This window comes from Pogona vitticeps, chromosome 1 (genome assembly GCF_051106095.1).
Source record: "Pogona vitticeps strain Pit_001003342236 chromosome 1, PviZW2.1, whole genome shotgun sequence".
In the NCBI taxonomy this organism is placed as follows: Eukaryota; Metazoa; Chordata; class Lepidosauria; order Squamata; family Agamidae; genus Pogona; species Pogona vitticeps.
This window is the reverse complement of record NC_135783.1, coordinates 318,049,893-318,067,354: the sequence shown is the minus strand read 5'-3', so window position 1 is coordinate 318,067,354 and position 17,462 is coordinate 318,049,893. Positions and strand designations below refer to the sequence as shown.

Here is a 17,462-nt window from a genome sequence, read left to right as displayed (position 1 = left end):
ACCAAATTAATTAAATGGTGACTTTTACAGACCAAGAAAGTATTATTTTCATATAATTTGGCTAGTTTATTTATTGCTACCTCAAATAATGACTATTTTCGGTTATAAGAGGAAACAGCGTTGTAAAACTTGGAGGAACAAATGATTCACCAAGAATTTAACGTGTGGAAGAAGCATGAACTTGTTTCTGTTAGCTAATGTTTGCATGTCACTTGAAAATAGATACTTATCGAGCCGGAACTTGTTGGATTCACTTGTGCCGTACCTGAAAATTGTTACTGTGGTTATTACAGGTGCATCAGTGAAAGGTGTCAAGTTTTGTCAGTTTTATTCAGCAACACTGAAGTAATTTCAAGAGAAGTAGCCATGTTAGGTTCAAACCAGATAAGACAACCACATCCGCTCTTGGAAGTGATGTTCCCTAAGGCAATGACATCAATTTGATTATAGCACAAGTTTTGTCATTAGAATATACACACAGGCTTCATTTACAAATCTGATTGTCCCAGTGTACGGTGTGGAAGAAATATTGCTACTGGAGATCAAAGATGCTATTATTAGCTTCTAATTATGAGCTCCGTGACTCAGGCACTTTGAGCCTCACTCAGTCTGTTGAAATAAAACTAACAAAGTCTTGAGTTGGCTTCAAGACAAACAACATCACATCATCAGCTTTTGTGGACTACAATCTGCATGATCATTTGCATGAAGGGATTTCGTGAGTTACAGCTTCACATATACATGGCTAGAGGAGACCATTGTAAACATTGAAGTCAGAAGAAAAGAAATTGCAACTAGTACAGATTGACGACATTAATAAAATGTCATATATTAATTAGCTTGCTAGCTGAATACACAGATGTGATACATGAAACTGGAACTGCAGTATTTACAAACCAAGTGGGAGAACATGTTGCCATACCAGCCCATTGTAGCTAACCTGGAAAAACAGAGACCCTAATATGAAACCACTGAATTGTAATTCACCAAGAGTTGCAGTCCTATCATGTATGGCTTTAGTTGGGACTAAAGTGTGCGCGCTTGTGCTCATGCACAAAGGACACTGCAGCACTCATGCGGATGCTCGTGCACTCGCATGCAGGCGCAAACAGGCTGTGGTGGGGAGTGCATGCGGGGGTGGGTGGATGTCTCTCTTTGTGGCCTGGTCCGGCTCAGACCATGGACTGGCACCGGGCTGCAGACTAGGGTTGGGGACTTCTGAATTAAAGCTTATAGCATAACAAATGATGTTGTTTTAAAAGTGCTACAAGAATCTTGTTGAAATTTCATGATGGATTTTCATATATAGAGGATCAGTTTATCTTGGTGTAGGTCTTTATGTAGGCTGGAGAGAAGTTAATAAAGAGCCTTTTGTTTTCTATAGCTGAATCAGAGAAAACCTTCAAATATACAGACTAATTAAAATCTACATTGATAAAGCAGCTCTGCACAATGGCACTGAATGTGAGGATCTATTGCTGTTACAGTTGAATAAAGATTATTTAAATAATGTAGAATCCCATGTTCCTTATGGGATTTCACCAGAGGGCACTATGTTTTTAGTTTACAGTTAGAAAAGAAAAAGAGAGAAGAAAACTCAGCTGAATATTCTAGCACTTTAAATACTTACTATTTTATTTTAGTGTAAGGTTTTTTGGCTTAAAGTCTATTTTCTTAAACACTCAGAACTCATACTGAAAATTGTCAGTTTTTAAAGTGTGGCAGCATTTTGCTTTCTCCCTTTTTTGCTTTTATCAACAAGTTCTGGGCCTGGGGATACTCTTGGACCCAGCTCACTCCATGCAGGTAATCCAAGAAAATAATAAGTTGCATTGGTTGTTGCAGGTTTTTTGGGCTGTTTGGCATGTTCTGGAGGTTTTTCTTCCTAACGTTTCACCAGTCTCTGCGGCCAGCATCTTCAGAGGACTGGAGTTAGAACTCTGTGTTCTGGTGTAGCATGTGGGATAGTTGACTATTTGTAACTGTGGGATCAGCTTTTTTTCCTTTTCAGGAAATGGGGTGATTATGGTGATCAGGGTGTTTTTTGTTATGGGTGTATTGTTTTGATAAGGGGGGAAATGATCTGTCACTGCAATTGATGGGTGTCATTAGCCAGTCTTTTGTGTGCAGTGATCACTGTTCCTTGTGGCTGGGTAGAGTTTGTTAACCTTTTGCAGGCTGTATTTTTCAATGTTGGGAACCAGGCTTTGTTGAGTTTTAGACATCCTTCTTTTTTGTTGAAGCTTTGCTGATGTTTGTGGATTTTAATGGCTTCCCTGTGTAGTCTAACACAATGATTGCTGGTGTTGTCCAGTACTTCTGTGTTTTGAAATAGGATTTCATGTCCAGCTTGTTTCAGGGCATGTTCAGCTACTGCCAATTTTTGGGGGGTTTTTTAGTCTGCAGTGTATTTTATGTTCTTTGATTCTGATGTAGATGCTGCATTTTGTGGTCCCAATGTGGTTAATATAGTTCCATTGCTATTTAATTGTTTTAACATTTCGTCACATGGCCGGTAGTGCAGAAGGAAACTGAATCGGTGAGTGCCCATGGAGTTCAAGTAGTGCATAGCAGGTCTGAAATTTTGGGGCTGTGGATCATGTGCTGGGAGGAAAGACCTGCTGAGGGCTGCCAAAGGCTGGGGGCTTGCATGACCCGGGGGGGCTTGATATTTCGCCGGCCGGGGTCAAGCAGGCCTCTGGTTTCTAAGCCATAAATTATGGCATGTTGATTTAATAACCTATTGGCCCTATTTATATCCATCACCTCATTATTCTGGAGTGGGAGGGCAAAGTATGTTGTGGGAGAAAAATTCTATTTAATTGAAATGTTACAGTATGTTAGGCAAACTAACACTACAAAGCATCCACTTTCATCAATTAATGACAAAAAATATGGTCTCTGCCATGACACACAGGCATTTTTATCTGGACTGCCCCTCACCCTCAGTGCCTGGATTCTAAGGATACTTTAGAGCCCTGCACGGATTGAAGCAGTCACTCCGGTCAGAAGCCACAGCCCTCTTGAGGGAGGATCTATGCCTCCTGCAGAGTCAGCTTCTTGAGATGACAGCTTCACTCAGCCTCATTTCTCCTAGCTTCATCATCAGAAGTGATTCTGTCAAATAGAGATAACAGAATGGCCTTCTACCCAAAAGCCATAACTAACCAGAACTGTGACCATAACTTTTTTTTGGTGAGGAAATATAAACTGAATGAAAGGATTCACGCTTCTGAAAGAATTACCATGCAACCAGAACTGTCCCAGATGAAAGAAGACATTTGGAACCAACTGTAAGAAGACATGTCTATGGAAATGTGGTATTCAGCTCAGGAGAGCTGTCATAAAAATTGAGCTGTGCCTAAGAATTCTGCACATGCCCAGACAGATTACCTAAAATATTCAATGTATAGCATTAATGAACATCTTACCAGCTCCAACCCCCTCCCTGCGTTCTCCTCTAACATGAACCTCTGGGGTACAGTGATCATACCCACAGCAGGAAGCTATTTATTGAAATAGTTTTACTTGCTACAGACGCTTCTGCTCCAATAATCTGCTCTGCTTTACAGAGCGCCTGAATGCTGTAGGACAGGAGCTGATTATAGAATGAAGGCAGAAAGTATGTAGTGGGAGGAAAAAAAAATCTCTGTAATTGAAATGTCACAGTATGTTAGGCAGGGGTGAAGGAAGGCAACAGTTTTATTCTGAGTGTTCATTTCTTAAGAAAAAGTAGAAGAAAATCACTAAAATAATTTCTGTTCCAGTTTGAAGAACTAATTAACTTTTTGGTGCCAAGCTTCCCCCACCCCCAGGGGAATGATTACAGCACATGACATCTGACTGCTTGAAAGTGCCTTCAGAATGCCACAGAATAGTTATGGGAAGGGAGCAGGATGAGTAGGAAAGGCTACGAGACAGCAGCAGATAGAGATGGGCTAGAGAGACTGTTTTTAATTTAAATCTCCCTCACTGGTGGCAGCTGTACCACAAGCAGAGCTTGAAAAGTCGCTTTTTGAAACACCGATTCCAAGAATTCGCTCAACCAAAGTGTGTATGTGGGATTCTGGGGGAGTAGAACTGTTTTCCAAGTAACTCTTCCAAGCACCAACCAAAAGCAACTGCATTTGAAGCCTCCCTTGGACTCCCTTCCCTCACTTTGGGAAAAGAGTCATGTCCCAACAGGGCGTTCTGGACGTTAGTTGTTGTGCAGATAGTGGCATTTTCTAATGACAGGACTATTACATTACTTGCAAAATGTACTTTCTGAGTTCTGAATTCTGCTCTCTCATTCTGTATTTCAAGGCCCTTTTCCTAGCTCCAGCTCTCTCAGGTGAGCTTTCATGAAATCTTCACCATTCAGAATGGCCTCCATTTGACAGATAAGCATTGCTTTGGGTGATAAATGGTTCAGCCTGAATTTTAAAGTACTTTCTGATTTATAAAGAACTGCCACAAAGGTCAATACTGCTATTTTAAACAGTTAGCTCAGACGAATAATACTACTTTGATCCCACAGAATTTAGGTGTAACACGAGTGACAGCTGCTGGATTGGGACCATAACAAAATTTGCTGGTTCTAGCTTTTTAATATTTTGTCACATAATAAGTTTTGATTTATCCAGTCCAGTTAAGATTGCCTCCTCAGCAATTTACTTGCAGGGAAATTTGATTCATTGTGATTCATTTCTGTGGTATTGGTTGATTGCATTTGCAAGTTACATCTCTATAAATGTGTTTAAGGTTGAAAGAATTCAGTAATAGTCTTAGGATGTGACTACATTGTAGTACACTCCTTCCCTTACTATGGGCTTAGCATGATGCAAATTGATTCAAAATTTACTGACTATATAACATTATTGTAAGCACCGGGGAATCTTACATTGTTCTTTGAGGAATTGTTTCTTTTTGAACACCTGGTGGTTTATTTTAAATCACTCTACATTGCTCTTTTTTTGACCCACTTTTGGTTGAATGAATGGCCATGTAGTTGTATTCCGTGTGTGGAGGTGATCCTTGTGCTAGCATTTTGGTAACGTGTCTGGGGTGGTATGGTATGCTGCTCCATCAAGAAATCAGTTGCCTGCTGTTGTAACTATTCCCCCCCTTTTTAAAAAAGAAACTATTTGACTTTAGTGCTGTGTCGTATAAGTGCTGGAGTCTTTCCGTCTGCAACTTTGATGCAGCACTATGTCACTTAGAATAAAAAGAAAGAAAGAAAATAATTCCAAACAAGACAGTTATGGGTAAGGACAGAATGCAGCCGGAGTTAGGACAGACCCATGGGCAGATTAAAGTGCCAGCCCCAGGTCTATGTAATGCCATTTAAGGGTGGTGCATAAATCAATATTAGAGGCTCCCAGTTCCAAGACCAAGGGTGAGTGAAGAATGGCTCAGTGAGCACAGGAACAGGTAAGCCCAAGCAGGCTCAAGATCAAAGGGATAATAGGTTGTAGCTGGAGCAGGACAGGACAACGAATACAATGAGGGTTGGGCCATGGGGGTATTGGCCCAGGTTGGTGAAATTTAGAGGATGCAACAATTTGCTACTAGAAGTGTACATACTTGCCCATGGACATTTTCTTATGGAAGATTGCAAACCCAACTGCACTGAGCATGTACACTGCTGCCAGCCATTCTCCCCCAAGCAGAAAGACCCGGGACAGAACCGATATAGGTGTTATCTGCTCAGTTCCAGGCAGTTTTCTTCATTCTTCTATCCTCTTTCTATATATGCCATACTCTTGTAATCCACGCTTAATGGAGAGCGAAGCAAAGCTCAGGTGCCAAAATTGCTAGTTAACACTAGGAACGACTGTCACTATTGCCCATTGTATAGTGTCCTGACTTTCATAAATGATGGCTCTTCAGCACTGGATCAATGGTAAAATACACACTAGGGGACTCCAACTCTCCAAATCCCCTGGCAAAAATTCTGGGAGTTGTAGTCCAAAAACATTTCATGTTTTTAAAAGACAGTGAACAACATTACTATAGAAAAGTGCTTTGTGCAAATTCTTGTAATGAAGTAATAAAATGGATCAGGAGTCAATTATTCTAGCACATATAGAAAGAGGGAACAGAAGTTATGAGATGCAGTACTAAGATTATTATATTATTATAAACATGATTAATGCTACAAAAACATACATTGGAAACTATTTTGTAATCACTCATTTCCAAGTTTACAGTCTCTACTACTAGTGTTGATGACAGCTTTTTTCTAGGCAAGAGGAAGAAAAATTGTTCTTTTGTCGCCCATTATTATTGACAATACAAGACAGCTATTATTTTGCTGTACTTCAGGTTCCTGATTATAAAAAGCTGAAAAAGTGCAAGCTTTCTAATTGGATCAACAGTACAGTTGAAATAGTTCTTATTTTTACAAAATGTGCTTCCTTTATCCCACAATTTGATTTTGCCTATTATGTGCAAATATTGATATATATTTTTAAAAAAGTAAGAACATTTCTTCAGACTAAAAGTCTATCTAATCTACTATTCTTTTCAAACAGTGGCTGGCTAGTAATTAATTAATTAAATTTATTTACTTAAAATAGTCATACCCCACTGCTCTCCTCAAGAGGTCTCAAGGCAGCTTACAATATTAAACAACAAACAATATAAAATCTGGAAGGGGAGAGGAAAATAAGCAAAACACAACACAAAACAGATGGGAAGCTAAGAAAGAACTTGTTTCTATAAAGACATGAAATGTACCTGACTGTAAATTGCTCAAATGCTCTCCTTCATTAATTTTCTTAATTTTCTGAGATCAGATGGCTGCCAGGACATGCACCTGATTGAATTGGAAAAGGCTGCTTTAAAGGAGCAATCTCCTTTAAAGTGGCCCTTCCATCTGCCAAGGAATCACTTCAGCCTAACCCAAAGACCCTAGAAATTTTAGTCTAGTTCAGGCATAGATTGAGGTCAAGTTGCAGCCTATTTCCCTGTATATCATATGATCACTGGAAATAGATCACCTCAGACCACTCCACAAGTGCTCTAATTGTGATCTATATCCCCGTGTAATCATACATTTAGTCTGAAATGACCTTACATCTTAAATGCTATGCTAATATCTCTTAATATTGTCATGAAATTTGAAATTTAGTCTTCCACCTTCAGTATTTAAATGAACATTGGATCAATAAAGCAAACTACGTATAGGCTGGAGAGGCTCAAAAAAACTAGCACCTGGAACCAAGCCTTCTCAGTGGTGGCCACTTTACCCTTATCTTTACCTTTATAGAATGTGTTGTCCATTGATAAATGCGAGGTACCTTCCCTTCTGACCTTTCAGAAATGTGTAAAATTTACTGTTTTAAGAGGCCTTCAGAGACATCTTATCCCTTTGACCTCCTTGTGGATCCATGAGCTGGATGCTGATCTTGATTCACCATTGCCTCTGTGTTTATTTTATACAGTGGTGCCTCGCAAGATGAATTTAATTCATTCTGCAGTTAATGTCGTCTTGTGAATAATTCGTCTTGCAAAGCGCGTTTTCCAATAGGAATGCATTGAAATCTACCGTAATTAATGCGTTCCTATGGGCAAAAAAAGTCAGAACAAAGTCAAATTGGGTTTACAAAGGGTTTATTAAGTGCTCTTTAAAGCCATACATATTGTGCAGATGATTTCAAAAATTTCAATCAAAAAACTTTAACTTTTTAAACATAATAGAAAAACATTTAAAAATCAGCAAACATGAGGCAGGAACAAAAAACGGAAAACATTCATCTTGCGAAGCATGGCCATAGGAGCATTCGTCTTGCGAGCCATCAACGCATTGCCAAAACCATTCGTCTTGTGAGTTTTTTGTCCCACGAGGCATTCATCTTGTGAGGTATTTTGGGTTGTTGTTATTGTTTGTATTTTATTATTTATGTTTTTGTGAGTTGGGAAGGTAGTTGTGTTTTTCTCTCAAGAGTAGTGTATGTTCACTAGATGAGTGGGATAGAAATCAATCAATCAATCAGTCAGTCAAACAAACAAACAAACAAACAAACAAACAAATGTGTTAATGATTTTCAAATAGCCTTAAGTTTTGCAATAGCTGAGAATGGATGTTCACAATAGGAGTTTACCTTAACTCCAAAGCATGTTGAGGGCAAAAAGTAACATTAAAAGAACTCAGAGCATATACTTATTCACGGGTTCTAAATATTTTTCTAAGAGCACCATTACCAAGAATGGCTTAATAAGATATTTTAGGTTCTGTCTTAAAAAAGAAATCCTTCTGGGTATAGGTGTCAAAGACATTCTATCAAGTGAGAGAGATCCTGTTTGATTTACTGTCAGTCATCTCCCTCTCCCCCTTGTTGCTTGAGGGCAGCTGAATTAATACGGCCAAGGCAGGATGGCTGACTTTCAGATGCATGAAAAAGGCATTTCTTCCATATCCGCTGACTACTCTGAAGAGTCCAAGAGACCCAGATAGAGCTAATCAAGGATACTAGAAAGCAATGACATATTTTAATACTGCTCACTTTCTTGCCCTGTTATGTGGCACCACTGGGAAATAATTGACACTTCCATGTAATTATACCCTAGTCCTCCAGGGCAGGAGAAAACATAGCATTTTATGTTTCTTTCAAAGAAGGGCTTAGAGAGTTAGCAAAAATCTGAAAGGGCTTTTTATTCCTTTGAAATATTGAGGCTAATATTAATTCCATTCTATTTATTTTTGATGTGGCTATTCCACAGAGGCTAAAGCATTAATTCTTAATTTGAGGCTTATTTTAGAAGTAAAGTATTTCTAGGCTTGTTGCAAAGCCAAGAAAAGGGTCTGATTTTGCAGCCTTTGAGTCTACTTTAACCAGAGAGATCAAGTGTGTTTGGAATAATGGGTAACTTTGATTTCATGTGGAAGGTGCATATAAGATGCACTCCCCCCCCCAAAGTGTGGGGGAACGTCTGTGCATCTTATGGAGCAAAGCTGGCGATTTTGCCCCCACTGGCCCCATGGGGTGAGGGTGGGGGAAGCCTCCCAAGGGTCCGAGTCTGCCTTCCAAAACCCTTGAGAGGCTCCCCCCCACGGGGCCAGTGGGGGCGAAATCACCAGCTTCCAGGACCCATTTGAGGCTTGGAAAGGCTCAGAAAGGTCCTGGAAGCTGGCAATTTCACCCCTACTGGCCCCGTGGGGGGTGGGGAGCCTCCTAAGGGTCCAAGTCTGCCTTCCAGGACCCTTGGGAGGCTCCCCCACCACCCACGGGGCAAGAGGGGGGCAAAATCCCACCTTCTGGGACTCTTTTGAGGCTTGGAAAGCTTCAGAAGAGTCCCTGAAGGTGGCGATTTTGCCCCCTCTGGCCCCCAGGGGGGCTGGGTGAGCCTCCAAAGGGTCCTAGGGTGTGTTCCATAAGATGGACCTCTCCATAAGGCTCACCAAATTTTTAGGAGAAGAAAACAGGAAAAAATAATCTGGGAATTTCGGCCTGCTGGGCCAGTGGGGGTGAGGGTGGAGGAAGCCTCCAAAGGGTCCGAGAGTGCCTTCCAGGTCCGAAATTCCCAGATTATTTTTTCCTGTTTTCTTCTCCTAAAATTTGGTGCGTCTTATGGAGAGATGCGTCTTATGGAGCGAAAAATACGATATATAAAAATTTTAAAATTCTTTCATTTATTTTGCAATGGTCTAAACATGTCTTTTAGGATCAACAGAGACTGTTCCTCCTCTTTGTTGTAAGCCTGGAGAACTTACAGGTGGTTGGTCAAAGTCTCTAAAAGTTCCAGTTTTTAAAATGCTAGAGTTTCCCACCACTACTGTATTTGTTATTTTACTTAAAAGCTGTTGCATATTAGGAAAATGTTCTTGATACCTAACATGTACAGTATCATGCATACACTGATTCTATTCTCTTTATGTTGCTTTTGGGATATCCAGTGTAGTGGATACAGTGGTGGACTAGTATGTGGAGACCAGGATTCGAATCCCTGCTCAGTCATAGAAACTCACTCGGAGTGTGGAACTGGGAAAACCATTCCTTAAATATCTTGTTTATTTATATCTCTCTTACTTATTTCATGCTGTCAATATCTCACTTACTTATTTCATGCTGTCAAATCAGAAATGTGATTTGATAGCATGAAATAACAACAAATGTTGCTCTTGACATCTAGTGCAGTCTAGTGGTTAGAGTGCCAAACGGGGGACGCAGGGGGCCTAGATTCAAATCCCTGCTCAGCCATGGAGGTTGGCACAGTAAAACCATCCCTGAAATGTCTCACAGACCTTGGAAACCCTACCAGCATCACTATGTTAATAAAACACATCTGTTGCACTATAAAAAGGCATTAGGGTGAATTACTACCATTAAAAAAAATCAACACTTTTGTGGTGGCCTTTCTCCTATTTTCCCCATTTCTAATCAAAATATTTACTTTGTGGAAGACCTTCTCATCTTTGGTGAAGCCTGGACCTTGTGACTGAAATTGAAGACTCTGCCACTCAGAGCCACCAGCAACCAATAATGGGGGATTAACAAATATGATGTATGTTGCTTCCTGTATAGGCATGGGCATGTTAATGCCTTCCTTCCTTCCTTCCTTCCTTCCTTCCTTCCTTCCTTCCTTCCTTCCTTCCTTCCTTCCTTCCTTCCTTCCTTCCTTCCTTCCTTCCTTCCTTCCTTCCTTCCTTCCTTCCTTCCTTCCTTCCTTCCCAGCTGTTTAATTCCATTTTAACTGCCATGATTCCATCCTGTAGAATGCTGGGTTCTGTAGTTTGGTGGTGTTAGGTTTGGGTCCCAATGCCTTAACTCCTTTTTTAGCTCTCCCGTGCAGCCTGTAGACATGTGAACTCTGAGGGATCAGAAGAGAGTCTGTTCTCACCAGGCAGACCTTCCTTTCCATATAGCAATATTTTTTGTTGTTTGAATGGAATTCAGGCAGATAGCATTTGTATGTTATTCCCTTTTATTTCCAATGGACAGAGCAGTTCTGTACTGTGCCCACGGAGCCACATCCTTCCTTAAAGTGAACAGGGAAGCCCTTTCATTTAGGGCAATTTCATGTGTGTGACACAATGCTCATAGAGTGGGCATCTTCTGATCCATTTTCTGACTTCCATCCCACTTTTAGTTCAGTTCTACCTTTTTGGACTACAACTTCCATACTCCCTCAGTCCCCATTGGCAGTGGTTCTGGTTGCTCAAGCTTGCCTCTTACACAAGCTTCAGATCTGCTTGCACTAATCCTCCTGTTTGCCTGTTATTCCAAATTCCATTTTTAAATGTGCTAAAAATTATAGTGCTTGGTCTACAAGTCAATGCTTTGTGAAAATGTCAGACTCCAAAATCGTTTAAGGTCACTAAAAGCTACTTAATGAATCTCACTTGGAAGCAATTTTTCTCTCTCTTTTATTTTGCCACCCACCACGATTTTCAAGAAAAACATTTCTTTCTTGCTGCTGGCAGGGGAAAGAAGACCATTTCCTAAATGATATGAGTGAATTACTGCCAGATGTTGATTCTCTCCCCATGTATGCTAATCTCACTTAACCACTAGGAGCCAAGCCCGGAGCACACACAAAAAAGCTAGTTACATCTCTGGGGAGAAGTACATGAGGGATGGCTAATCAGCTGGAGAAGAGGAGGGCACAATACCATCCTAGAGTATTTTTAGATGAGGCTTTTATTGAGAGATTGCTCTGAAGGTAACGGCAGAATTTTACAGGGATCCAGACATGGTTGTTGCTGCTTCCAGTTTGTAACTCACTAATTCATGCCACAACGACTTCTTCCACAAAGTGTGTGTGTGTATATATAATATACACACACTTTGTGGAAGAAGTCGTTGTGGCATGAATATATACATATATATCACCCCAAAATTTCAAAAACAATCCAGAAATCCAACGAAATGCAATATGTTAAAGAAGGAAAGAGAGCCATGGTTGTGTCGTTGTTAATGTGTTCAACCAGGACAAGGAAGACATGGGTCAAATCCCCACTTGGCCATGAAGCTCACTGATTGATTTTGGGCTAGTTACATACACTCTCTTAGTCTGACCGACCTCACAGGGGTCTTATGAGGAAAAAGTGGGGAGAAAAAGAGTTGTGTCTGCTGTCCTGAGCTCTCTGCGAGAAACCAAGGACATAAAAATAACAAACAAATGAAGAGGGATAGCTGTATAGGGCCCTTTAATGGCTTAGACGAGAGCGGTCTGTCTGGAAGCACTGCAGGTAGAGAGGCAGGAAAAGTCACATTTTTGGAACACAAGTCCAGGTATCCCACTATTGACATGGCCAGTGGCTGAGAGACCCTGGTAGCCGAAGTCAAAAAAAAAAGTACTGTAACTTTCTAAGTCATTAAGTTTCTTTCTGTTACTAAGTCTCATGGTCTTGGAGTTCAGAATGAAGCAGGACAAAGGCTAATAGAGTTTTGTCAAGAGAATAAGCTGGTCATCACAAACACTCTTTTCCAACAACACAAGAGGCGACTCTATACATGGAAATCACCAGATGGGCAATATCGAAATCAGATCGATTATATTCTCTGCAGCCAAAGATGGAGAAGCTCTATACAGTCAGCAAAAACAAGACCTGGAGCTGACTGCGGTTCTGATCATCAGCTTCTCATAGCAAAATTCAAGCTTAGACTGAAGAGATTAGGAAAAACCACTGGGCCACTCAGGTATAATCTAAACCAAATCCCTTATGAATACACAGTGGAAGTAAAGAACAGATTTAAGGAACTAGATTTGGTGGACAGAGTGCCTGAAGAACTTTGGATAGAGGCTCGTAACATTGTCCAGGAGGCAGCAACGAAAACCATCCCAAAGAAAAGGAAATGCAAGAAAGCAAAGTGGCTGTCCAACGAGGCCTTAGAAATAGCAGAGAGGAGAAGGGAAGCAAAATGCAAGGGAGATAGGGAAAGTTACAGAAACTTGAATGCAGACTTCCAAAGAATAGCAAGGAGAGACAAGAGGGCCTTCTTAAATGAACTATGCAAAGAAATAGAGGAAGATAACAGAAAAGGAAAGACCAGAGATCTGTTCAGGAAAATTGGACATATTAGAGGAACATTTTGCGCAAAGATGAACATGATAAAAGACAAAAATGGAAGGGACCTAACAGAAGCAGAAGACGTCAAGAAGAGGTGGCAAGAATACACAGAGGAATTATATCAGAAAGATTTGGATATCCCGGACAACCCAGACAATGTAGTTGCTGACCTTGAGCCAGACATCCTGGAGAGCGAAGTCAAGTGGGCCTTAGAAAGCGTGGCTAACAACAAGGCCAGTGGAGGTGATGGCATTCCAGTTGAACTATTTAAAATCCTGAAAGATGATGCTGTTAAGGTGCTACATTCAATATGCCAGCAAGTTTGGAAAACTCAACAGTGGCCAGAGGATTGGAAAAGATCAGTCTACATCCCAATCCCAAAGAAAGGCAGTGCCAAAGAATGCTCCAACTACCGTACAATTGCACTCATTTCGCACGCTAGCAAGGTTATGCTCAAAATCCTCCAAGGTAGGCTTCAGCAGTATGTGGACCGAGAACTCCCAGAAGTACAAGCTGGATTCCGAAGAGGCAGAGGAACTCGAGACCAAATTGCTAACTTGCTCTGGATTATGGAGAAAGCCAGAGAGTTCCAGAAAAATATCTACTTCTGCTTCATTGACTATGCAAAAGCCTTTGACTGTGTGGACCACAGCAAACTATGGCAAGTTCTTAAAGAAATGGGAGTGTCTGACCACTTTATCTGTCTCCTGAGAAACCTATATGTGGGACAGGAAGCAACAGTTAGAACTGGTCATGGAACAACTGAGTGGTTCAAAATTGGGAAAGGAGTACGGCAAGGCTGTATATTGTCCCCCAGCTTGTTTAACTTATATGCAGAATACGTCATGCGGAAGGCTGGACTGGAAGAAACCCAAGCCGGAATTAAGATTGCCGGAAGAAATATCAACAAACTCCGATATGCAGATGATACCACTCTGATGGCAGAAAGTGAGGAGGAATTAAAGAACCTTGTAATGAGAGTGAAAGAGGAGAGTGCAAAAAACGGTCTGAAACTCAACATCAAAAAAACTAAGATCATGGCCACTGGTCCCATCACCTCCTGGGAAATAGAAGGGGAAGATATGGAGGCAGTGTCAAATTTTATCTTCCTGGGCTCCATGATCACTGCAGATGGAGACAGCAGCCCTGAAATTAAAAGGCGCCTTCTTCTTGGGAGGAAAGCGATGACAAATCTTGACAGCATCTTGAAAAGCAGAGACATCACCTTGCCAACAAAAGTCCGAATAGTCAAAGCTATGGTTTTTCCTGTCGTGATGTATGGAAGTGAGAGCTGGACCATAAAGAAAGCAGACCGCCGAAGAATTGATGCCTTTGAATTGTGGTGCTGGAGGAGGCTCTTGAGAATCCCCTGGACTGCAAGGAGAACAAACCTATCAGTTCTAAAGGAAATCAACCCTGAATGCTCACTTGAAGGACAGATCCTGAAGCTGAGGCTCCAGTACTTTGGCCATCTCATGAGAAGAAAAGAGTCCTTGGAAAAAACCTTGATGTTAGGAAGGTGTGATGGCAAGAGGAGAAGGGGACGACCGAGGATGAGATGGCTGGACAGTGTCTGCGAAGCAACCAACATGAACCTGACACAACTCCGGGAGGCAGTGGAAGACAGGAGGGCCTGGCGTGCTCTGGTCCATGGGGTCACGAAGAGTCGGACACGACTAAACGACTAAACACACAAGTCTCATGGGAAGACAAGATACCAAAATGCATGGAGCCACCAGTAATGTCAAAAACAAACAGCGCTTCTGGTTTATTTCTGTTTTTCCTCCACCACATTTCTCTATCATTTCACCTCTATTAATTCCATCACTGAAATCTGTTGCAGACTTTTGAAATTCTAGTATAATTCTCTTTTTTTGTTCTTCAGCCTAAGTATAAATATCCACAGAGAAGAACAGCTATAAGTTCCCCAGAGTTCATTCCTTTCTCATTAACTTTAAGTCTCAATAACGCATTCTGAGACATCTGTAGGAGAAATTAAAAAAATGTTTCTCTACTTACAGTTGCTTGAAATTAAGACTTGTGTATACAGTACTGCTTTCTTTATTGCTTGCAAATGAACAGATCAACAGCAACAAATTGCCACCAATTGGCAAAAGAGAGAGAGAGAGAGAGAGAATACTCAGCAGAGAGGCAGAGCTCTTTTTGAATTTCAGAAAGATGGAAGGAATTATTGGTTAGTGCTGGATAGACAGGCAATCACCCCAACCCATAAAAATCCCTCCTAGTCATTCAAACTAGAGATAGCATGTGAGGCTGCAAATAAAACTGCAACAAAACCTAACAATATGGGGAAAGCAGCCCCTGCCTTTGCACACACTGAGACATAAAGCTGTACAGAGGAATGAATTCATACATCAACATCCACCACTCTCCATGTTTACCCCTTCAGTTATTTTGATGAAGAAAGTGACTCTCTTCTGCTTTCTGGGATTACGATCACTGTCACAACGCATCTGTGGGGAAATGATCCCTCTTCATTTCACATGTCCAGGATTGGTAGTTTTTCTATGACAAACCAAGTTGAGTAATGAAACCTTTCCCAAACCCTGTAATTTGTAAGCAGCACAAGTGCTCAGTTTTGTTTGTATGTTTGAACAGCTTGGCTCCAAAGTGCAGATTAAGGACTCACTTTAGGCTTGAAGCTTTTAAACTCTCCTCTGAGCAACAGCAGTATCTCTTTTACAGTCCCTGGCCTGGATTCAAAAGTAGCAGCATGCATGCACAGTTCCAGGCTGCACAAGGTGTTCTGCCCAGATATTATAGTGGAGTAGCTTATATACCTGTTTTGAGCATCTTTGCTCCCTAGTGTCTATGACTCTAATTGACCCATGTGGGGGACCTGGGCACTCCACTTTAACATGGTGACGCTGCGTACAAAAGCCCAGCCATAAAGCAAATAATAAAGCAAGATGTGCGCACGCACACGCATAAACGCACATGATTAAGCTGCAGTGTGTAAACCAAAGTGATCCCATGTAAATTTGCCTGCAGGGCTTTTAGCTCTGCCAGCACTGATCTTTGCCTTTATGTAACGACTGCTGTGGGATGTCATTATTGCACACCATTATAGTCAAGTACTTCATATCTTTAAAATTCCCCCATTTCCGCAAAAACAATCATATTCAGCAACACTAACATGGACTTATTTATTAATGTAATATATTTGTTACTTGCTTTTCAAGACAACTGAATTATAAGATGGTAAAATACAGTTATCAAATTATAAGAGCACTTTACATTTAAACTACTTTAGTGCATCCAGTTAAAATAAATTGCACCTTCAACTCTCTAAATGCCGGAAATACCATAAAACTTTGCCATTTTAAAGCCAACTATTTATTTATTTATTTATTTATTTATTTATTTATTTATTTATTTATTTATTTATTTATTTTATTCGATTCGATTCGATTCGATTCGATTCGATTTGATTTGATTTTTACCCCGCCCCTCTAGACAATGTCTATTCGGGGCGGCTATAACAGATAGGCTTCAGAAACTCTTTTAAAGTCACCCACATAAGAAGACATTGTTTCTTGGGGGACAATTCCTCAGTGTAGGAGCTGCCACCAAGGAGGTATTTTGTTTCAAGCTTTTCAACTACTATATATCTGATCTGAGTGGTGGGCCACTAAATAAGGCCTTCAAAGCTGATCTCAAAGAAGGAGCAGGTCATAGCCTTTACTCAGTATTGATAGATGGAGATCAAGTGGTGAAATACATCCTGCACCATACAATTTTAGGATGAAGGTGGGGTTCAAATATTCTCCTATGAGAGAGAAACCTCATCCCCTAACAATATTTGAGTGCAGACTGAAGCCTTGAGATCTTTTATATAGTCAGAAGCTATATATTAAGGCCAACACAGAAGAGTAAGGAGAGATCTACAGTTAGAAAGCAGCAAATGACACATGATTATATTTTAATAATGTCTGTAACTTTACAAATCAACTTGTTTTTGCTTCGTGATTAATCATCAGGAAGAAACAACAACATCCATTTGTATATTGGTTTCCAGACACATAACTGACAAGAATGCATCTCCTTTTAATCGCAACGTTGCCCACTCTCTGTGTTTTGGCCTTTAGACTCCACTCCTTTCCCCAAATAAACAGGCTGCTGACCTGCCGCCTAGCATTCCTCTGTCTTTCCAAAACAAAGAGTCCACGCTGAGTGTACTTCTGTCATTGGGATGCTGGCTTCATGGACATCGGAGCTCATGGAGGTGGGCGGCTTTGTCCGGTATTGCAGCCGGACTTGGAAGCTGTACCTGTTGATCTAGTTCTGCCCTTCTTCTTCATCTCCCTCTCCCTTTCTTCTCTAGTACTGTGGTATTTGATCTACCATCTCTTCCCTTAACATTATTTCCTCTTCAGCCTCTGTTTCGAGTCCACTAATGGACTGTGTGGATCATGACAGTACCACTAAGTGCTACTCTTGTTTC

At 40.9% G+C, this 17,462-nt stretch overlaps 1 long non-coding RNA gene across 1 annotated transcript in view; it reads right to left on the bottom strand.

Moving 5' to 3' along the window:
* LOC144589003 (uncharacterized) overlaps positions 1-6,804 on the bottom strand; it is an 83,866-nt gene extending 77,062 nt beyond the window's left edge. The window contains exon 1 of the long non-coding RNA XR_013544822.1: positions 6,721-6,804. This is a non-coding gene — a long non-coding RNA (uncharacterized LOC144589003). The remainder of the gene's footprint in view (positions 1-6,720) is intronic.
* Between the last annotated feature and the right edge of the window lie 10,658 nt (positions 6,805-17,462).